The sequence below is a fragment of the Lepisosteus platostomus genome, chromosome 5 (genome assembly GCF_059453375.1).
Source record: "Lepisosteus platostomus isolate fLepPlt1 chromosome 5, fLepPlt1.hap1, whole genome shotgun sequence".
NCBI lineage: Eukaryota > Metazoa > Chordata > Actinopteri > Semionotiformes > Lepisosteidae > Lepisosteus > Lepisosteus platostomus.
The window spans coordinates 22,870,920-22,887,654 of NC_142615.1; the positions used below are offsets into that span (position 1 = coordinate 22,870,920).

At 46.5% G+C, this 16,735-nt stretch overlaps 8 non-coding genes across 8 annotated transcripts; 3 read left to right on the forward strand and 5 right to left on the reverse strand.

Moving 5' to 3' along the window:
• Nucleotides 1-2,030: 2,030 nt before the first annotated feature.
• trnat-agu (transfer RNA threonine (anticodon AGU)) lies at nucleotides 2,031-2,104 on the reverse strand. The gene has a single exon. It is a non-coding gene; the product is annotated as a tRNA-Thr (tRNA).
• A 2,772-nt stretch (nucleotides 2,105-4,876) lies between these two features.
• Nucleotides 4,877-4,950, reverse strand: trnat-agu (transfer RNA threonine (anticodon AGU)). Its single transcript has one exon. It is a non-coding gene; the product is annotated as a tRNA-Thr (tRNA).
• Nucleotides 4,951-7,722: 2,772 nt separating this feature from the next.
• Nucleotides 7,723-7,796, reverse strand: trnat-agu (transfer RNA threonine (anticodon AGU)). The gene has a single exon. It is a non-coding gene; the product is annotated as a tRNA-Thr (tRNA).
• Nucleotides 7,797-9,473: 1,677 nt separating this feature from the next.
• On the forward strand, nucleotides 9,474-9,555 carry trnal-aag (transfer RNA leucine (anticodon AAG)). The gene has a single exon. It is a non-coding gene; the product is annotated as a tRNA-Leu (tRNA).
• A 1,014-nt stretch (nucleotides 9,556-10,569) lies between these two features.
• On the reverse strand, nucleotides 10,570-10,643 carry trnat-agu (transfer RNA threonine (anticodon AGU)). Its single transcript has one exon. It is a non-coding gene; the product is annotated as a tRNA-Thr (tRNA).
• A 1,677-nt stretch (nucleotides 10,644-12,320) lies between these two features.
• Nucleotides 12,321-12,402, forward strand: trnal-aag (transfer RNA leucine (anticodon AAG)). Its single transcript has one exon. It is a non-coding gene; the product is annotated as a tRNA-Leu (tRNA).
• Nucleotides 12,403-15,167: 2,765 nt separating this feature from the next.
• trnal-aag (transfer RNA leucine (anticodon AAG)) lies at nucleotides 15,168-15,249 on the forward strand. Its single transcript has one exon. It is a non-coding gene; the product is annotated as a tRNA-Leu (tRNA).
• Nucleotides 15,250-16,262: 1,013 nt separating this feature from the next.
• trnat-agu (transfer RNA threonine (anticodon AGU)) lies at nucleotides 16,263-16,336 on the reverse strand. The gene has a single exon. It is a non-coding gene; the product is annotated as a tRNA-Thr (tRNA).
• Between the last annotated feature and the right edge of the window lie 399 nt (nucleotides 16,337-16,735).

The following is a 16,735-nucleotide window of genomic DNA, read 5'->3' on the forward strand; positions in this document are numbered from 1 at the left end:
GTGTGCGGTGTGCGTGCCGCAGAAGGGTCCCCCCGAGCGCTCCCGGGCCCCCCTCCAACAACACCAGGTGGGGGCTCCTATGGACTGGGACCGCCACCTCCCCCTTGCGCTCTGGGCGTACAGGACCGCGGTCCAGGAATCCACTGGGTGCACCCCGGCCTCGCTCATGCTGGGCCGGGAAATGCGAACCCCGGTGGACCTGGTCTTCGGCCCGCCGCCCGGAGACGGGTCAGCACCGCCGGCTGGACTGGAGTATGAATGGGACCTGCGGCAGCGGATGCAGCGGGTGCACAGCTTTGCACGGACCCAACTGACACAGGCGGGGGTCCGGCAGAAGCGGTACTACGACCTGCGCTGCAGGGGGCCTGCCTTCCAGCCCGGGGACTGGGTTTGGGTGTACAACCCGCGCCGCCGCAAAGGCCTCAGTCCTAAGCTCGCGCCGTCATGGGAGGGGCCCGCTGAGGTACTCGGGGTGGTGGGCGAGGTCTGCTACCGTGTCCGGTTGCGAACGCGGGGGAGAGTGGTGGTCCTGCACCGAGACCGCCTGGCCCCCTACCGGGCCCGGGAGGAGGAGCCGTGTGGGGAGGCTCTAGAGGAGCAGCCGGGACTGGAGCCGACCGATAGTGGGGCGTCCGTGGGTCGCCAGCCGTCACCGCGGCGCAGCGGGCGCTCACGCAGGGTTCCGCAGCAGTTGGCCGAATATGAGTACAGCCTGAGGGGGGTGTTCGACGTCGGCGAGACGCCAGACGCTTCAGGTGGGGGCAGTGTAACGCCCTCGCCTGGTGGTGAGGAGGAAGCGCCCCTAGGCGCTCGTAGTACCGCTGGGCATGCTGGGAGTGGTAGCCGGGGAGAGTCTGAGGATCAGCACGATGACCAGCGGCTGACCCTACCTGTGTAAATAATGTCCTAGTAATTCTAGTGCCCTGTGTAGTCCTGTAAAAGTATAATAATGTTTCTTTATTAGCCCTATACAATTTCTTGCATTAGGAATGCGTCTTTTCGCATACCCCAGCTTTTGCACAGACACAGACACAGAGACAGGGAGAGAAGCTGGCTTCAGACGAAGGGAACTGCTTTTTGGCAGTCTCTCGAGAAACTAAGCAAAGTGTTTAAAGATACTTTCTCAGCTTGACATCAAGGCACAAAACAAAAACCTTCTTGCGTCCTCTCAACCCAAAAGCGCTTTGTCACTTTTTGCGTTATGCAGGGAACGATGTCTGCCCAGATCACTTTTGTGTCAATGCAAATCGTAGTGTGCCCTCCGTTTTAATGTTGGCTGTGCTGGCGTGCTGCTTCTGTCTGTGAAACTTGAATGTTCTGCTTCTTCACACCAAATCGTCGGCGGGGGTTGAGCTTGTTAAATCTTTGCGCATAGCGCTCCTTTGGAAGTACTTTGTCCAAGTTCAAAAGCAATCGTGGGATTTACTTCATGCGTGCAAAAAGCATGCCTCGCACGACAGATTTAAATGGGGAATGGAGCCTGCTTCTTGCTGTTTTTCCTGTGGTTGCAGTTACAAAGTTGATCGTGCTTTATCATTCTGTTAACAGTATTCACTGGCTGAGCTTTATCAGTTGGTTCGTAAAGGAATCTCTGCTTCGGTTCCAGAAAAGTCATCTGTAGTGTGTTTTTTTCCGTGCCCATGGCAGTCTTTTATAGCTGGTAGTAATGGCGGCGAAGTTAATTTTTTATCCTCTTTAAAAGAATAAGGACGGGCTGGGGCGAGCTCCATTTACCACTCTTTCAGCTAACCGCCGAACTCGCGAACTGATTACACTGCAGAGCCACAGGCGCCTCGCTTTTCTCCATTCTCTGGGTTAGGGTGAAAAAAAACTTTGCTGGTATTAGCTGGCCTGCTGGGAGTACCTCTTCTTCACTGATAAGCAAGATTTGTGTTTCATCTTTCGCAAGCTGTATAGATTTCTTTCAAAACAAGTTGTTCCAGAAAGGAAACGGACACTTGCATTCACCTGAATTAAAAGGCATGGGATTTGCCCATAAGGATAAATTCTGTACAGTAAGACAGGAAGAAAGGCACCGCTGGGAATCGGACCCAGGATCTCCTGTTTACTAGACAGGCGCTTTAGCCAACTAAGCCACGGCGCCGGCAAAGTGCTGTCCTTTGACAGCCACTTGGACACGTCTCTACTGCTCTGAGACATCTGCGTTCGGTGTGCACCGAGCCTGCTCGCCTTGCAAGTTGCCTCATTTACATGCGATAGTTCCACCACTAAGAGAAAGGATGAGAAATGGCTTTTATCTGTCACTTTTCATGTCAGAGGATCTCAATCTGCTTTCCCTGTACAAGAGGATGTCCAACTCATGTAGCTAAAGACGTAGACGACAGTGCTCCACTGAAATCTTGATCTCACAACCCTCGGCATGACTCCGCTGTGTTCCGCTTTAGACAAAGGGGGGAAAAGACTTCTTTCATCACACGTTTTGCACTGTTTACGGTGTTTGCAGTGCTCTTTCTTAAATGAAAACCAGGAATCGGCACCATATGAGGTGAGACTAGATAATATTGGAACAAGTAGCCTCGCCATTCCATGCGTGACGTGAGCAAAGTGTAATTCCTGTCTTTATAGTGTGCTTGTTAGAGACATAGCTGGCACCCAGAGCGCTTTAAATCCGGGAGTCAGCAGCCCAAGACAAGAGAGTTTCCTTCGTCTACGTTTTTTGCGTGAAGGGGGAAACCATGCGTGTGCTGCAAACGATCTTAGTATCGAAGTGCCGTCCCACATAACCGATCCGAACAATCTGCTTTACAGAGGAGCACTGCCGGAGCTTATCGTTGGCAAACTGAAGACCAGGCTGACCTCTTCTGTGACTCTTGAACACTGAGTCTCAAGGTTGTGAATTCAAGCTCCACGCTGGCGGGAAATTCCATAGGTAATGATCACATTTTCTTGCATGCTAATCAAAAGAAATATTAAGAAACTTTTCCCGATACCAGTTTTTTACAAAAGTAAAGGCACACGGCACATGTGTGCCACATCACGTCCGAGTTTAGTAACAACTACCTCAGAGATTGTAAACTGGGTAGTCTCAGATCAGATCACTTTTTTTATCAAAGGTTCAAGCAAACCCAAATACTTTTGCAAGAGACATTTCAGAATCCCAGACAAATCCAGTACGATTGCTGGATCCTTTGAATTCGACTGAACTATAGCACAGATCTGCAGTCCACCATTAGAATACTGTGGGTGTGCTGTATAAGCCATACCGCCCAAAATAGTTCTAAAACAGGAGAAGCATCCTCGTTTAGGAATGTGGTATAAAGTGAAATGGTCTGGGAAGAGTCCTACATTTGAACAGTTCAAAATAGACGTAAAGGGGTATTTACGGACTCTTTCGAAATGTAAGACCAAGCTGTGCGGACCTTATCTTTATTTACTTTGTGTAATCGTTTTTCATAAAGTGTCATTGTATTATAGCATGTGCCCCTGACGATTTTCTTGATACGTTATATGTGCTCTTGTTTGTATTGTATGTAGTTTTGTTGTTCAAATAAAACGTAAAAGACACAACTTTCCGGATGCGGCTGCTGTAAAAATAAAATGACATCAAGGGTGCTGTACGCAGAGGTCTGAAACCTGCTCAACAGAAGATCTTTATCAAGAGGTGTTAAAGAAGTAGAGATCTCGCCATGAGAGGGGAAGCATCTCAGAAAAAGCAGGTGCAGTCGGTTCCACGGTCATCACGCCACTAATTCGGGCGACAAGAGCAAAACCCACCCGGCTTCCTCCGGGCAAGTAATGAGACAAAGAGACAGTGCACAGCGGGTAGCGTAGCCAAGCGGTCTAATTCGCTGGATTAAGGCTCCAGTCTCTTCGGGGGCGTGGGTTCAAATCCCACCGCTGCCAGGTGCTTCTGTCGAGACCCCCTTTCAGCTGGCTTCAGACGAAAGGGAGGGAACTGCTTCTTGGCAGTCTCTCGAGAAACTAAGCAAAGTGTTTAAAGATACTTTCTCAGCTTGACATCAAGGCACAAAACAAAAACCTTCTTGCGTCCTCTCAACCCAAAAGCGCTTTGTCACTTTTTGCGTTATGCAGGGAACGATGTCTGCCCAGATCACTTTTGTGTCAATGCAAATCGTAGTGTGCCCTCCGTTTTAATGTTGGCTGTGCTGGCGTGCTGCTTCTGTCTGTGAAACTTGAATGTTCTGCTTCTTCACACCAAATCGTCGGCGGGGGTTGAGCTTGTTAAATCTTTGCGCATAGCGCTCCTTTGGAAGTACTTTGTCCAAGTTCAAAAGCAATCGTGGGATTTACTTCATGCGTGCAAAAAGCATGCCTCGCACGACAGATTTAAATGGGGAATGGAGCCTGCTTCTTGCTGTTTTTCCTGTGGTTGCAGTTACAAAGTTGATCGTGCTTTCTCATTCTGTTAACAGTATTCACTGGCTGAGCTTTATCAGTTGGTTCGTAAAGGAATCTCTGCTTCGGTTCCAGAAAAGTCATCTGTAGTGTGTTTTTTTCCGTGCCCATGGCAGTCTTTTAAAGCTGGTAGTAATGGCGGCGAAGTTAATTTTTTATCCTCTTTAAAAGAATAAGGACGGGCTGGGGCGAGCTCCATTTACCACTCTTTCAGCTAACCGCCGAACTCGCGAACTGATTACACTGCAGAGCCACAGGCGCCTCGCTTTTCTCCATTCTCTGGGTTAGGGTGAAAAAAAACTTTGCTGGTATTAGCTGGCCTGCTGGGAGTACCTCTTCTTCACTGATAAGCAAGATTTGTGTTTCATCTTTCGCAAGCTGTATAGATTTCTTTCAAAACAAGTTGTTCCAGAAAGGAAACGGACACTTGCATTCACCTGAATTAAAAGGCATGGGATTTGCCCATAAGGATAAATTCTGTACAGTAAGACAGGAATAAAGGCACCGCTGGGAATCGGACCCAGGATCTCCTGTTTACTAGACAGGCGCTTTAGCCAACTAAGCCACGGCGCCGGCAAAGTGCTGTCCTTTGACAGCCACTTGGACACGTCTCTACTGCTCTGAGACATCTGCGTTCGGTGTGCACCGAGCCTGCTCGCCTTGCAAGTTGCCTCATTTACATGCGATAGTTCCACCACTAAGAGAAAGGATGAGAAATGGCTTTTATCTGTTACTTTTCATGTCAGAGGATCTCAATCTGCTTTCCCTGTACAAGAGGATGTCCAACTCATGTAGCTAAAGACGTAGACGACAGTGCTCCACTGAAATCTTGATCTCACAACCCTCGGCATGACTCCGCTGTGTTCTGCTTTAGACAAAGGGGGGAAAAGACTTCTTTCATCACACGTTTTGCACTGTTTACGGTGTTTGCAGTGCTCTTTCTTAAATGAAAACCAGGAATCGGCACCATATGAGGTGAGACTAGATAATATTGGAACAAGTAGCCTCGCCATTCCATGCGTGACGTGAGCAATGTGTAATTCCTGTCTTTATAGTGTGCTTGTTAGAGACATAGCTGGCACCCAGAGCGCTTTAAATCCGGGAGTCAGCAGCCCAAGACAAGAGAGTTTCCTTCGTCTATGTTTTTTGCGTGAAGGGGGAAACCATGCGTGTGCTGCAAACGATCTTAGTATCGAAGTGCCGTCCCACATAACCGATCCGAACAATCTGCTTTACAGAGGAGCACTGCCGGAGCTTATCGTTGGCAAACTGAAGACCAGGCTGACCTCTTCTGTGACTCTTGAACACTGAGTCTCAAGGTTGTGAATTCAAGCTCCACGCTGGCGGGAAATTCTATAGGTAATGATCACATTTTCTTGCATGCTAATCAAAAGAAATATTAAGAAACTTTTCCCGATACCAGTTTTTTACAAAAGTAAAGGCACACGGCACATGTGTGCCACATCACGTCCGAGTTTAGTGACAACTACCTCAGAGATTGTAAGCTGGGTAGTCTCAGATCAGATCACTTTTTTTATCAAAGGTTCAAGCAAACCCAAATACTTTTGCAAGAGACATTTCAGAATCCCAGACAAATCCGGTACGATTGCTGGATCCTTTGAATTCGACTGAACTATTGCACAGATCTGCAGTCCACCATTAGAATACTGTGGGTGTGCTGTATAAGCCATACCGCCCAAAATAGTTCTAAAACAGGAGAAGCATCCTCGTTTAGGAATGTGGTATAAAGTGAAATGGTCTGGGAAGAGTCCTACATTTGAACAGTTCAAAATAGACGTAAAGGGGTATTTACGGACTCTTTCGAAATGTAAGACCAAGCTGTGCGGACCTTATCTTTATTTACTTTGTGTAATCGTTTTTCATAAAGTGTCATTGTATTATAGCATGTGCCCCTGACGATTTTCTTGATACGTTATATGTGCTCTTGTTTGTATTGTATGTAGTTTTGTTGTTCAAATAAAACGTAAAAGACACAACTTTCCGGATGCGGCTGCTGTAAAAATAAAATGACATCAAGGGTGCTGTACGCAGAGGTCTGAAACCTGCTCAACAGAAGATCTTTATCAAGAGGTGTTAAAGAAGTAGAGATCTCGCCATGAGAGGGGAAGCATCTCAGAAAAAGCAGGTGCAGTCGGTTCCACGGTCATCACGCCACTAATTCGGGCGACAAGAGCAAAACCCACCCGGCTTCCTCCGGGCAAGTAATGAGACAAAGAGACAGTGCACAGCGGGTAGCGTAGCCAAGCGGTCTAATTCGCTGGATTAAGGCTCCAGTCTCTTCGGGGGCGTGGGTTCAAATCCCACCGCTGCCAGGTGCTTCTGTCGAGACCCCCTTTCAGCTGGCTTCAGACGAAAGGGAGGGAACTGCTTCTTGGCAGTCTCTCGAGAAACTAAGCAAAGTGTTTAAAGATACTTTCTCAGCTTGACATCAAGGCACAAAACAAAAACCTTCTTGCGTCCTCTCAACCCAAAAGCGCTTTGTCACTTTTTGCGTTATGCAGGGAACGATGTCTGCCCAGATCACTTTTGTGTCAATGCAAATCGTAGTGTGCCCTCCGTTTTAATGTTGGCTGTGCTGGCGTGCTGCTTCTGTCTGTGAAACTTGAATGTTCTGCTTCTTCACACCAAATCGTCGGCGGGGGTTGAGCTTGTTAAATCTTTGCGCATAGCGCTCCTTTGGAAGTACTTTGTCCAAGTTCAAAAGCAATCGTGGGATTTACTTCATGCGTGCAAAAAGCATGCCTCGCACGACAGATTTAAATGGGGAATGGAGCCTGCTTCTTGCTGTTTTTCCTGTGGTTGCAGTTACAAAGTTGATCGTGCTTTCACATTCTGTTAACAGTATTCACTGGCTGAGCTTTATCAGTTGGTTCGTAAAGGAATCTCTGCTTCGGTTCCAGAAAAGTCATCTGTAGTGTGTTTTTTTCCGTGCCCATGGCAGTCTTTTAAAGCTGGTAGTAATGGCGGCGAAGTTAATTTTTTATCCTCTTTAAAAGAATAAGGACGGGCTGGGGCGAGCTCCATTTACCACTCTTTCAGCTAACCGCCGAACTCGCGAACTGATTACACTGCAGAGCCACAGGCGCCTCGCTTTTCTCCATTCTCTGGGTTAGGGTGAAAAATTTTTTTGCTGGTATTAGCTGGCCTGCTGGGAGTACCTCTTCTTCACTGATAAGCAAGATTTGTGTTTCATCTTTCGCAAGCTGTATAGATTTCTTTCAAAACAAGTTGTTCCAGAAAGGAAACGGACACTTGCATTCACCTGAATTAAAAGGCATGGGATTTGCCCATAAGGATAAATTCTGTACAGTAAGACAGGAAGAAAGGCACCGCTGGGAATCGGACCCAGGATCTCCTGTTTACTAGACAGGCGCTTTAGCCAACTAAGCCACGGCGCCGGCAAAGTGCTGTCCTTTGACAGCCACTTGGACACGTCTCTACTGCTCTGAGACATCTGCGTTCGGTGTGCACCGAGCCTGCTCGCCTTGCAAGTTGCCTCATTTACACGCGATAGTTCCACCACTAAGAGAAAGGATGAGAAATGGCTTTTATCTGTCACTTTTCATGTCAGAGGATCTCAATCTGCTTTCCCTGTACAAGAGGATGTCCAACTCATGTAGCTAAAGACGTAGACGACAGTGCTCCACTGAAATCTTGATCTCACAACCCTCGGCATGACTCCGCTGTGTTCCGCTTTAGACAAAGGGGGAAAAGACTTCTTTCACCACACGTTTTGCACTGTTTACGGTGTTTGCAGTGCTCTTTCTTAAATGAAAACCAGGAATCGGCACCATATGAGGTGAGACTAGATAATATTGGAACAAGTAGCCTCGCCATTCCATGCGTGACGTGAGCAAAGTGTAATTCCTGTCTTTATAGTGTGCTTGTTAGAGACATAGCTGGCACCCAGAGCGCTTTAAATCCGGGAGTCAGCAGCCCAAGACAAGAGAGTTTCCTTCGTCTATGTTTTTTGCGTGAAGGGGGAAACCATGCGTGTGCTGCAAACGATCTTAGTATCGAAGTGCCGTCCCACATAACCGATCCGAACAATCTGCTTTACAGAGGAGCACTGCCGGAGCTTATCGTTGGCAAACTGAAGACCAGGCTGACCTCTTCTGTGACTCTTGAACACTGAGTCTCAAGGTTGTGAATTCAAGCTCCACGCTGGCGGGAAATTCCATAGGTAATGATCACATTTTCTTGCATGCTAATCAAAAGAAATATTAAGAAACTTTTCCCGATACCAGTTTTTTACAAAAGTAAAGGCACACGGCACATGTGTGCCACATCACGTCCGAGTTTAGTGACAACTACCTCAGAGATTGTAAGCTGGGTAGTCTCAGATCAGATCACTTTTTTTATCAAAGGTTCAAGCAAACCCAAATACTTTTGCAAGAGACATTTCAGAATCCCAGACAAATCCGGTACGATTGCTGGATCCTTTGAATTCGACTGAACTATAGCACAGATCTGCAGTCCACCATTAGAATACTGTGGGTGTGCTGTATAAGCCATACCGCCCAAAATAGTTCTAAAACAGGAGAAGCATCCTCGTTTAGGAATGTGGTATAAAGTGAAATGGTCTGGGAAGAGTCCTACATTTGAACAGTTCAAAATAGACGTAAAGGGGTATTTACGGACTCTTTCGAAATGTAAGAACAAGCTGTGCGGACCTTATCTTTATTTACTTTGTGTAATCATTTTTCATAAAGTGTCATTGTATTATAGCATGTGCCCCTGACGATTTTCTTGATACGTTATATGTGCTCTTGTTTGTATTGTATGTAGTTTTGTTGTTCAAATAAAACGTAAAAGACACAACTTTACGGATGCGGCTGCTGTAAAAATAAAATGACATCAAGGGTGCTGTACGCAGAGGTCTGAAACCTGCTCAACAGAAGATCTTTATCAAGAGGTGTTAAAGAAGTAGAGATCTCGCCATGAGAGGGGAAGCATCTCAGAAAAAGCAGGTGCAGTTGGTTCCACGGTCATAACGCCACTAATTCGGGCGACAAGAGCAAAACCCACCCGGCTTCCTCCGGGCAAGTAATGAGACAAAGAGACAGTGCCCAGCGGGTAGCGTGGCCGAGCGGTCTAAGGCGCTAGATTAAGGCTCCAGTCTCTTCGGGGGCGTGGGTTCAAATCCCACCGCTGCCAGGTGCTTCTGTCGAGACCCCCTTTCAGCTGGCTTCAGACGAAAGGGAGGGAACTGCTTTTTGGCAGTCTCTCGAGAAACTAAGCAAAGTGTTTAAAGATACTTTCTCAGCTTGACATCAAGGCACAAAACAAAAACCTTCTTGCGTCCTCTCAACCCAAAAGCGCTTTGTCACTTTTTGCGTTATGCAGGGAACGATGTCTGCCCAGATCACTTTTGTGTCAATGCAAATCGTAGTGTGCCCTCCGTTTTAATGTTGGCTGTGCTGGCGTGCTGCTTCTGTCTGTGAAACTTGAATGTTCTGCTTCTTCACACCAAATCGTCGGCGGGGGTTGAGCTTGTTAAATCTTTGCGCATAGCGCTCCTTTGGAAGTACTTTGTCCAAGTTCAAAAGCAATCGTGGGATTTACTTCATGCGTGCAAAAAGCATGCCTCGCACGACAGATTTAAATGGGGAATAGAGCCTGCTTCTTGCTGTTTTTCCTGTGGTTGCAGTTACAAAGTTGATCGTGCTTTCACATTCTGTTAACAGTATTCACTGGCTGAGCTTTATCAGTTGGTTCGTAAAGGAATCTCTGCTTCGGTTCCAGAAAAGTCATCTGTAGTGTGTTTTTTTTCCGTGCCCATGGCAGTCTTTTAAAGCTGGTAGTAATGGCGGCGAAGTTAATTTTTTATCCTCTTTAAAAGAATAAGGACGGGCTGGGGCGAGCTCCATTTACCACTCTTTCAGCTAACCGCCGAACTCACGAACTGATTACACTGCAGAGCCACAGGCGCCTCGCTTTTCTCCATTCTCTGGGTTAGGGTGAAAAAAATTTTTTGCTGGTATTAGCTGGCCTGCTGGGAGTACCTCTTCTTCACTGATAAGCAAGATTTGTGTTTCATCTTTCGCAAGCTGTATAGATTTCTTTCAAAACAAGTTGTTCCAGAAAGGAAACGGACACTTGCATTCACCTGAATTAAAAGGCATGGGATTTGCCCATAAGGATAAATTCTGTACAGTAAGACAAGAAGAAAGGCACCGCTGGGAATCGGACCCAGGATCTCCTGTTTACTAGACAGGCGCTTTAGCCAACTAAGCCACGGCGCCGGCAGAGTGCTGTCCTTTGACAGCCACTTGGACACGTCTCTACTGCTCTGAGACATCTGCGTTCGGTGTGCACCGAGCCTGCTCGCCTTGCAAGTTGCCTCATTTACACGCGATAGTTCCACCACTAAGAGAAAGGATGAGAAATGGCTTTTATCTGTCACTTTTCATGTCAGAGGATCTCAATCTGCTTTCCCTGTACAAGAGGATGTCCAACTCATGTAGCTAAAGACGTAGACGACAGTGCTCCACTGAAATCTTGATCTCACAACCCTCGGCATGACTCCGCTGTGTTCCGCTTTAGACAAAGGGGGGAAAAGACTTCTTTCATCACACGTTTTGCACTGTTTACGGTGTTTGCAGTGCTCTTTCTTAAATGAAAACCAGGAATCGGCACCATATGAGGTGAGACTAGATAATATTGGAACAAGTAGCCTCGCCATTCCATGCGTGACGTGAGCAAAGTGTAATTCCTGTCTTTATAGTGTGCTTGTTAGAGACATAGCTGGCACCCAGAGCGCTTTAAATCCGGGAGTCAGCAGCCCAAGACAAGAGAGTTTCCTTCGTCTATTTTTTTGCGTGAAGGGGGAAACCATGCGTGTGCTGCAAACGATCTTAGTATCGAAGTACCGTCCCACATAACCGATCCGAACAATCTGCTTTACAGAGGAGCACTGCCGGAGCTTATCGTTGGCAAACTGAAGACCAGGCTGACCTCTTCTGTGACTCTTGAACACTGAGTCTCAAGGTTGTGAATTCAAGCTCCACGCTGGCGGGAAATTCCATAGGTAATGATCACATTTTCTTGCATGCTAATCAAAAGAAATATTAAGAAACTTTTCCCGATACCAGTTTTTTACAAAAGTAAAGGCACACGGCACATGTGTGCCACATCACGTCCGAGTTTAGTGACAACTACCTCAGAGATTGTAAGCTGGGTAGTCTCAGATCAGATCACTTTTTTTATCAAAGGTTCAAGCAAACCCAAATACTTTTGCAAGAGACATTTCAGAATCCCAGACAAATCCGGTACGATTGCTGGATCCTTTGAATTCGACTGAACTATAGCACAGATCTGCAGTCCACCATTAGAATACTGTGGGTGTGCTGTATAAGCCATACCGCCCAAAATAGTTCTAAAACAGGAGAAGCATCCTCGTTTAGGAATGTGGTATAAAGTGAAATGGTCTGGGAAGAGTCCTACATTTGAACAGTTCAAAATAGACGTAAAGGGGTATTTACGGACTCTTTCGAAATGTAAGAACGAGCTGTGCGGACCTTATCTTTATTTACTTTGTGTAATCATTTTTCATAAAGTGTCATTGTATTATAGCATGTGCCCCTGACGATTTTCTTGATACGTTATATGTGCTCTTGTTTGTATTGTATGTAGTTTTGTTGTTCAAATAAAACGTAAAAGACACAACTTTCCGGATGCGGCTGCTGTAAAAATAAAATGACATCAAGGGTGCTGTACGCAGAGGTCTGAAACCTGCTCAACAGAAAATCTTTATCAAGAGGTGTTAAAGAAGTAGAGATCTCGCCATGAGAGGGGAAGCATCTCAGAAAAAGCAGGTGCAGTCGGTTCCACGGTCATAACGCCACTAATTCGGGCGACAAGAGCAAAACCCACCCGGCTTCCTCCGGCCAAGTAATGAGACAAAGAGACAGTGCACAGCGGGTAGCGTGGCCGAGCGGTCTAAGGCGCTGGATTAAGGCTCCAGTCTCTTCGGGGGCGTGGGTTCAAATCCCACCGCTGCCAGGTGCTTCTGTCGAGACCCCCTTTCAGCTGGCTTCAGACGAAAGGGAGGGAACTGCTTTCTGGCAGTCTCTCGAGAAACTAAGCAAAGTGTTTAAAGATACTTTCTCAGCTTGACATCAAGGCACAAAACAAAAACCTTCTTGCGTCCTCTCAACCCAAAAGCGCTTTGTCACTTTTTGCGTTATGCAGGGAACGATGTCTGCCCAGATCACTTTTGTGTCAATGCAAATCGTAGTGTGCCCTCCGTTTTAATGTTGGCTGTGCTGGCGTGCTGCTTCTGTCTGTGAAACTTGAATGTTCTGCTTCTTCACACCAAATCGTCGGCGGGGGTTGAGCTTGTTAAATCTTTGCGCATAGCGCTCCTTTGGAAGTACTTTGTCCAAGTTCAAAAGCAATCGTGGGATTTACTTCATGCGTGCAAAAAGCATGCCTCGCACGACAGATTTAAATGGGGAATAGAGCCTGCTTCTTGCTGTTTTTCCTGTGGTTGCAGTTACAAAGTTGATCGTGCTTTCACATTCTGTTAACAGTATTCACTGGCTGAGCTTTATCAGTTGGTTCGTAAAGGAATCTCTGCTTCGGTTCCAGAAAAGTCATCTGTAGTGTGTTTTTTTTCCGTGCCCATGGCAGTCTTTTAAAGCTGGTAGTAATGGCGGCGAAGTTAATTTTTTATCCTCTTTAAAAGAATAAGGACGGGCTGGGGCGAGCTCCATTTACCACTCTTTCAGCTAACCGCCGAACTCACGAACTGATTACACTGCAGAGCCACAGGCGCCTCGCTTTTCTCCAATCTCTGGGTTAGGGTGAAAAATTTTTTTTGCTGGTATTAGCTGGCCTGCTGGGAGTACCTCTTCTTCACTGATAAGCAAGATTTGTGTTTCATCTTTCGCAAGCTGTATAGATTTCTTTCAAAAGAAGTTGTTCCAGAACGGAAACGGACACTTGCATTCACCTGAATTAAGAGGCATGGGATTTGCCCATAAGGATAAATTCTGTACAGTAAGACAGGAAGAAAGGCACCGCTGGGAATCGGACCCAGGATCTCCTGTTTACTAGACAGGTGCTTTAGCCAACTAAGCCACGGCGCCAGCAAAGGGCTGTCCTTTGACAGCCACTTGGACACGTCTCTACTGCTCTGAGACATCTGCGTTCGGTGTGCACCGAGCCTGCTCGCCTTGCAAGTTGCCTCATTTACATGCGATAGTTCCACCACTAAGAGAAAGGATGAGAAATGGCTTTTATCTGTCACTTTTCATGTCAGAGGATCTCAATCTGCTTTCCCTGTACAAGAGGATGTCCAACTCATGTAGCTAAAGACGTAGACGACAGTGCTCCACTGAAATCTTGATCTCACAACCCTCGGCATGACTCCGCTGTGTTCCGCTTTAGACAAAGGGGGGAAAAGACTTCTTTCATCACACGTTTTGCACTGTTTACGGTGTTTGCAGTGCTCTTTCTTAAATGAAAACCAGGAATCGGCACCATATGAGGTGAGACTAGATAATATTGGAACAAGTAGCCTCGCCATTCCATGCGTGACGTGAGCAAAGTGTAATTCCTGTCTTTATAGTGTGCTTGTTAGAGACATAGCTGGCACCCAGAGCGCTTTAAATCCGGGAGTCAGCAGCCCAAGACAAGAGAGTTTCCTTCGTCTATGTTTTTTGCGTGAAGGGGGAAACCATGCGTGTGCTGCAAACGATCTTAGTATCGAAGTGCCGTCCCACATAACCGATCCGAACAATCTGCTTTACAGAGGAGCACTGCCGGAGCTTATCGTTGGCAAACTGAAGACCAGGCTGACCTCTTCTGTGACTCTTGAACACTGAGTCTCAAGGTTGTGAATTCAAGCTCCACGCTGGCGGGAAATTCCATAGGTAATGATCACATTTTCTTGCATGCTAATCAAAAGAAATATTAAGAAACTTTTCCCGATACCAGTTTTTTACAAAAGTAAAGGCACACGGCACATGTGTGCCACATCACGTCCGAGTTTAGTGACAACTACCTCAGAGATTGTAAGCTGGGTAGTCTCAGATCAGATCACTTTTTTTATCAAAGGTTCAAGCAAACCCAAATACTTTTGCAAGAGACATTTCAGAATCCCAGACAAATCCAGTACGATTGCTGGATCCTTTGAATTCGACTGAACTATAGCACAGATCTGCAGTCCACCATTAGAATACTGTGGGTGTGCTGTATAAGCCATACCGCCCAAAATAGTTCTAAAACAGGAGAAGCATCCTCGTTTAGGAATGTGGTATAAAGTGAAATGGTCTGGGAAGAGTCCTACATTTGAACAGTTCAAAATAGACGTAAAGGGGTATTTACGGACTCTTTCGAAATGTAAGAACAAGCTGTGCGGACCTTATCTTTATTTACTTTGTGTAATCATTTTTCATAAAGTGTCATTGTATTATAGCATGTGCCCCTGACGATTTTCTTGATACGTTATATGTGCTCTTGTTTGTATTGTATGTAGTTTTGTTGTTCAAATAAAACGTAAAAGACACAACTTTCCGGATGCGGCTGCTGTAAAAATAAAATGACATCAAGGGTGCTGTACGCAGAGGTCTGAAACCTGCTCAACAGAAGATCTTTATCAAGAGGTGTTAAAGAAGTAGAGATCTCGCCATGAGAGGGGAAGCATCTCAGAAAAAGCAGGTGCAGTCGGTTCCACGGTCATAACGCCACTATTCGGGCGACAAGAGCAAAACCCACCCGGCTTCCTCCGGGCAAGTAATGAGACAAAGAGACAGTGCACAGCGGGTAGCGTGGCCCAGCGGTCTAAGGCGCTGGATTAAGGCTCCAGTCTTTTCGGGGGCGTGGGTTCAAATCCCACCGCTGCCAGGTGCTTCTGTCGAGCCCCCCTTTCAGCTGGCTTCAGACGAAAGGGAGGGAACTGCTTTTTGGCAGTCTCTCGAGAAACTAAGCAAAGTGTTTAAAGATACTTTCTCAGCTTGACATCAAGGCACAAAACAAAAACCTTCTTGCGTCCTCTCAACCCAAAAGCGCTTTGTCACTTTTTGCGTTATGTAGGGAACGATGTCTGCCCAGATCACTTTTGTGTCAATGCAAATCGTAGTGTGCCCTCCGTTTTAATGTTGGCTGTGCTGGCGTGCTGCTTCTGTCTGTGAAACTTGAATGTTCTGCTTCTTCACACCAAATCGTCGGCGGGGGTTGAGCTTGTTAAATCTTTGCGCATAGCGCTCCTTTGGAAGTACTTTGTCCAAGTTCAAAAGCAATCGTGGGATTTACTTCATGCGTGCAAAAAGCATGCCTCGCACGACAGATTTAAATGGGGAATGGAGCCTGCTTCTTGCTGTTTTTCCTGTGGTTGCAGTTACAAAGTTGATCGTGCTTTCACATTCTGTTAACAGTATTCACTGGCTGAGCTTTATCAGTTGGTTCGTAAAGGAATCTCTGCTTCGGTTCCAGAAAAGTCATCTGTAGTGTGTTTTTTTCCGTGCCCATGGCAGTCTTTTAAAGCTGGTAGTAATGGCGGCGAAGTTAATTTTTTATCCTCTTTAAAAGAATAAGGACGGGCTGGGGCGAGCTCCATTTACCACTCTTTCAGCTAACCGCCGAACTCGCGAACTGATTACACTGCAGAGCCACAGGCGCCTCGCTTTTCTCCATTCTCTGGGTTAGGGTGAAAAAATTTTTTTGCTGGTATTAGCTGGCCTGCTGGGAGTACCTCTTCTTCACTGATAAGCAAGATTTGTGTTTCATCTTTCGCAAGCTGTATAGATTTCTTTCAAAACAAGTTGTTCCAGAAAGGAAACGGACACTTGCATTCACCTGAATTAAAAGGCATGGGATTTGCCCATAAGGATAAATTCTGTACAGTAAGACAAGAAGAAAGGCACCGCTGGGAATCGGACCCAGGATCTCCTGTTTACTAGACAGGCGCTTTAGCCAACTAAGCCACGGCGCCGGCAAAGTGCTGTCCTTTGACAGCCACTTGGACACGTCTCTACTGCTCTGAGACATCTGCGTTCGGTGTGCACCGAGCCTGCTCGCCTTGCAAGTTGCCTCATTTACACGCGATAGTTCCACCACTAAGAGAAAGGATGAGAAATGGCTTTTATCTGTCACTTTTCATGTCAGAGGATCTCAATCTGCTTTCCCTGTACAAGAGGATGTCCAACTCATGTAGCTAAAGACGTAGACGACAGTGCTCCACTGAAATCTTGATCTCACAACCCTCGGCATGACTCCGCTGTGTTCCGCTTTAGACAAAGGGGGGAAAAGACTTCTTTCATCACACGTTTTGCACTGTTTACGGTGTTTGCAGTGCTCTTTCTTAAATGAAAACCAGGAATCGGCACCATAT